Source organism: Amblyomma mixtum, chromosome 3, assembly GCF_055824585.1.
Source record: "Amblyomma mixtum isolate Tamu chromosome 3, ASM5582458v1, whole genome shotgun sequence".
Lineage (NCBI taxonomy): Eukaryota > Metazoa > Arthropoda > Arachnida > Ixodida > Ixodidae > Amblyomma > Amblyomma mixtum.
Genome location: NC_143014.1, coordinates 290,546,457 through 290,552,605, shown reverse-complemented (window position 1 = coordinate 290,552,605; position 6,149 = coordinate 290,546,457).

Sequence of the window (6,149 nt, the reverse complement as noted above, 5' to 3'; positions counted from 1 at the left end):
AGGCTTTTGAAACCTGAGTTCACTTTCCCATGCAGTATATTGATAAAAAGGCATAAATGTGGGTGGTGCCATCGCTGAAAACACATTAGCTTATTTGATGGATTAGAAATGCAAACAAAGCAAAGTTAAAAATTCACAGCGTGGGAAAGCCAACTTAACAAGACTTCAGAGGTGCATTTTTCACTTTGGAGATTTCAATCCCCAATGCTGATTCAGAAAATTTAAAAACACCTCACTTGTGATAATGACAGCCTTCAATTTCTAAATATTATCTTCTACCCTAAAACCAAATATTAATAAGATGGTTAGTTAATTTGTGCTATTTGCATTTAAGCTGAGCTCTATCAAGTACATAGAGGCATACAATCCATGTGTGCAGACATACCTCTCACTGTTTCTAAAATGGAAATCTACCAAGATTAAAAAAAAAATAACCCAGTATATCCAGTATTAAGGGGGGATGAGGGTCTTGAAAACTTTTTTTTTATTTGTTAACATATCTTTCTGAAATTTAGCACCTGGGTGTATCATTGAATGCTGATTTTGAATATGCATTTAGATTTCAAATATCTCAGCTGGAAGGAAATATATGACAAAATAAAATATCCTAATTAGGTCATTTCTTACGCACCTTTTTAGTAATTTATCAGTTAAATAAACATTTTTAAAGAATAAGCAGACATTTGCAAAGGCCCAAAGCACACCCTAAAGCTAACAGAATGTCTACAAACTAATTTTGTTGATCATAAATAAACAACAAAGTTGGAAAGAAAAAATGACGTGGCAGTAATTAGCCCACACTTCGCCTAATTGCTCATATATCATGTTTAAAGGAAAAAAGAAAGCTTTAGCATGTGCCTTGGGCCTTTGCAAATGTTTACTTATTCTTAAAAAATCATTCTTTAGCTGATAAATTACTATAAAGGCCCGTAAGAAATTGCCTAATTTGAATGTTATTTTGCAATAAATTTTCTTCCAGGTGAGATATTTTAAATCTAAATGCATATTTGAGATCAGCATTCTATGATACACCTGCGTGCTAAGTTTCAACAAGTTATGTCGAAAAATAAAAAACAAGTTTTCAAGACCCTCATTCCCCCTTAAGCATTGGCAGAGAAAAAGCATACATAATTCACTATCATCTAAAGGATCTGAAGAATGTGCTTTAGTTAGTTAATAACAACTGCCACCTGAGGTTTTCCACTGAAATCATGCAGAGAAATGAAAGCGCAAGATTAGCATATTTAAAATTGCACAATACTCTCATGGCCAGGTACCCAACTAAATATGATTCACGTGGCTCTCAAAGTTTACACTGAATAAAATTGGTCTTAGTGCACAGAATGCACACAAGCCTAAAAATCTTTGGCAGAAAAATGTCGTGTCTTCTATGCACAATAACTTGTTTGTTACTAGTATTACATACATATAAATGGAAAAGAAAAAATATGGGTATCTGAAGGAGTCTACAAGCTAAAATTCACATCCTAGCATGCATACATATTTCTTGTGCACACAGATTACATATCAAAATGAACACACTTTGAAAGTAAATAGTTTGCCTATATGTAGTATTTTGTATCTTCTTCAAAAATGTTCAGGTAGAAACACAATCTAGGAATAAATATTGCATAGAAATGAAATAGTTTGAGAAAGTTTTAATTAAGAACATAAAAGATACAAAAAATAACAAAATCAGGCTATACAGAGGATGTACAGTGAATGATATAAATAAAACAGTTACCTGCAAAAGTTACTAAATCTCATATATCATGCTCATGAACACAGTAAATCTGAGCTGTGCAATAATCCAATATCTAAGTTCCAATATCAGAGTTCACAAGCACACTAAATCTGAGCCATGTAATCTTGCCACTTTTTTGAATTTGTCCAGCTGCTGAAGGGTGCTGTGCACTTTTGGATGGACTGAGGCTATCCTCCGGGACAACTGCCAGCTCCCTTCCTCTGGGTTCATGCCCACCAGTTGCCTGAAAAGAAAAAGACACATTCAGAAGCTAGATCATCCTGCTTAGACCTACAAAATTTTAGGGTTAGTCTAAATGCAGAGCTGCCTTTGTTAGTACTGCTGTTAGGTTGAGTTGGATTCCCAGCAGTTCAGTGCTCTTAGCGCCACTTCTGCGGAAATAACGGTTCCTATGAAAATCATTTGCATGGTTATACTAGCTTTTCAAGCAAAACAAAGCAACACAAAGCAATAAAAGCACACACAGTGAGTCACACTGTGATGGCAAGAAAGCAAATGTCTCCAGTATTAGGCAGGCAACAGTAACTTGTTTCAGACACTGCAGGTACTCAGTGCATTTTGATTTGGAATTCTCTTCACAACCGATTTCAGTTACGAGAGATATGCCTTGTGAATAAGCCATAGCACTGTTACTGCCATATGCCTTCGCTTCTAATTTTGGCAAAAAATTTTGAATTCTGTGACTTTCAAATGAAGATTCTGCAATATTCTGGAGGAAGGCTCCCACATGATCACGGCCTTACACACAGCAATGGCTCGCATGCCATCGCTTCCCATCTTAATGCTTCGTGGTTCATACCACACAGTTCTGTGCTTATTCACCATTTATTCTCTTCCCTGCTACTCAAGGCTCTTTCAGTCCCTTCACTTCTTTCTCAATAGTCTGCACAGCCTTCTTTCCGCATTTCTGGCCATCAAAAAGTTGGCTTTCTCTGGCAGCTAATGAGCCTGTCGTGTGAGCTCGCTGTGGGTGTATCGAAGTGAGAAAAAAAAATTGCACTGTATTTGTACCTTGGTTCAAATACAATGCGAGGTGCTTTCTGAAGCATTTGATATTTTAAAAAAACTCGTCCTACATTCATCCATATATGGTAGTACTGCTTTAGGCAGGTGCCCGTACTGTAAATTTCTCATAAAAACGTGTTAGAGCGTTACTGCCAGAGCCACAGCACTTGTTGTGCTGGATTGCATGAGCAGAAGAGTAGCAAACATATCAAGGCATCAGCAGAAATTTGTTCATTACCAGGCTGTACCCTTCCTGAAAATTCCCATGAAAAACAATCACATTCCTATTCTTCTGTCATCACACTGATTTCTACAGACACATTATAGTCCAAAAACAGATAATGTGAGTGAAGTTCGCGGTGCTGTACATCGTTTGCCACATCCGGTTCACGTTAGTGGAATGCCCATTACGTTCTTTCTTGGACCTCCGCACAACCGCACAGAAGGGGGTGAGCTCAACCCAGCGAGATACGGGGGGCGCCGGATAGCGGAAGATTACGGGAAAGGTCAAACTCCCGACAGGGACAGATTCATTAGGTCGCATCCTGTGTGCACGTGCTTGCGGCAAGGCAGACCTGCGTCACAGTGCGTGGCTTTGGTACCATGTCTGCAGCAGCGTGCTTTGACAGCTTGAAGCGCGGTCAACAGGATATTGCCACGCTAGCTGCAGGCATGAGGAGCTACGATGCGGAACAGATGGGTGGAAGTGGCTTTCCTTGAAGTTGGGGCAACCGGACGTTGGGAAAGTGAGTGTTCACGAAGCTCGCAGCAGGAAAGCATAATTATCTAAAATCGTGATGGTAGAAAGTGTACATATGTGTACGGTGTCGCGATGAGTTACCTTCTTTCCCCAATCATTGATTGGTTGTGTTATCCTTTCCAAATTGCTGATTGGTGATGTTTTCCTTTCCCCAATAAGTTATTGGGTGGATGTTTGTACAGTACCTGATTGGTTATTCTCCCCACCGAGGGCGGGGACATAGGGTTTAAAACCAGCTGTTTCGGCAGGACCGAGGGCTGGTTTCGTCACGTCGAGTCAGTCAAGTGTAAACATGTTTTCTCCTTGCTTGTATCTTCCTTTGTGCTTTTAATTGTTATAAAAAGTTATAACCTCTCCAGAAGTGCCCTCTTGCAATGTGATTGAGCAATTCGAGTCTGCAAGACGACAAGCATCCTACAACAATCATCTTCAATGCAATTCCCTATATGAGATCCAAGAGAGATAATCTGAACTATGTGGCTGCTAGCACACCATGCACAAAAATGCTGCAATTGGTTTTTTGTGAAAAACTAGGGATCTTACACAAGACTAGCCGATGCAGTCAAGCTCAGATTTTGTAACTCAGCCGAATGATTGAAATAGCTGCAGAAAGTTATTAACTGAGCCATAGTCACATAAACTCCAGCCTTCAAGACTTCTGTAAAGCCATGAAGAACTGCCCAAAAGTACGATACACATTAAGCAGACAGGTTGAGCACACGTGTGTGCATGTCATCCTTTAGCGCAACTCCTTGTGGTTTTGGAGAATAGAAAGAGACTAGCATCTTTCACAGGACTTACATTGCAACTACAGCCCATTCAGTTATAACTCATCTCTGGAGGAGGGCTCAAGGATGTTTAGAATATGAAAATAAATATTCTTTACTGGCTGCCTTGTCAGGCTGCAGGCTTAATTAAACCCTGCCTGCTATTTTCCTGGCCTCCCCTGAAACTGCATGGTTCACCAAGCATTGCTCGCATTTCTTGCGTTCATATTTCTTATTTCTTTGATACAACAGCAGTTGCCACCCGAGAATGGCATAAAAAAAACTATAACAAAAATATGAAAGCCATGGTTGTATGCACTGAAAAGCACAGCAGACTCCCGACTTCCGACACAAGCCTTCCAGGTCCTAGCAGCTTCACGCATGCTCAGCTTGGATGAGACAATGTGCCATCCAACCACACAGTTAAGTAGTTGCGTCCTTTCTTTTTCCATGTGCCACTGCGTTGTTTCACCGTAATGTTAGACCAACACGCCCATCAGTTCATATTATTAAGGTTGTCAAACCATGCACGAAATGCACATGCACATTGAATTGCAAAAATATCAGAGATGTTCTGGGAGGGATGCCAGGCTTATGCAGTTTACATGCAGTTTTTTCTCACATTTTACTGAGTATACATGGCTACTGCCACAGTCATAAAGAGATACACGTAGTAAAGACTTGTCTATACACAACAGAAAAATTTATGTGCCTACCTCTGAACGAATTTCAATGTGGCTTGCACTTTCTGACAATATTTCATCCTGAGACAAAAGTATGCAGCAAAAACGATCTCCATGGCACCCAAAAAGCTCAGGCCTTCAAAGCACCTCGCTTTATCGAGTGTCTCAATGCATGCACAATCAAAGATGCTTGTGCCTGAAAAGAAGATCTCCTTTAGCGTCAAAAGCTGAGTTCGGATTACGTGTTAGCAATTGTGGAGCAATTTTTTAATGCTACAGCTCGGAGGAATAATTTCTGGCATTATATGAACATGAGGCATACATATCTTTCGCATATAGCTAGTAATGTTAGCACAGCTCACAAAAAACCTTGTCAGGACCTCTATGCAACACGGTAATGGTAGATGCTCAAGTTATTTATAAAGCAATGGACAAGAGCAGATGAATGAATGGGAATGCATGTGATATTTTCTAAAGATGACTCTGAAGTTAATATTATAGCCCACAAGCCACAATTATATACCTTCACAAATAGGATTCAGGCAGCAGATTACCATCTCTAAGAGAAGGTACCATCTGTAAGAGAAGACTGCACATGTGCATGGTAAATTTAGCTTGCTGTGCATGCCTCATCGAATTCCTGAAGCTGCAATGAGTCTGACTTAGAGGGTAGTTCACAACAGCCTCATTCTCCTGTTGCCAGGGTCTAGTTCTTTGTTGTTAATGAGGTTTCATATTTTATAAATATGATTTTTAGAAGGAATATACTACTGCTCAAAGCATCCGGAAGATCATAAAAATCTTACCAAGTACAACCACCGTCGGTGTGGGAGGCACGTCGCTAATCAGTTCAGCAACAGGCTGATGTCTGTGGAGGTAAGAAGCCGTTATCATAAGAAGATGAATATAAGAAAACTGCATGTTCAACATGAGGGCAGACAGGTAACAAGTGTGCTGAAGAATCACAGGAATAATGAACATCTATTTAACTGCAGCAGCAGGACTACAAAAAGGAAAGTTCACATCTTTCTACACTGGTAAACCTTGAGGTGGTGCCCAGAAATTTTTATTGAAACACTTATGGATGTTAATTGTTGATTAATTCACTTTTTCTTTGCTACTGGCAACAATCTCAGTGAGCAACTGCCCAAGAGTTTTGCAAAGATGCG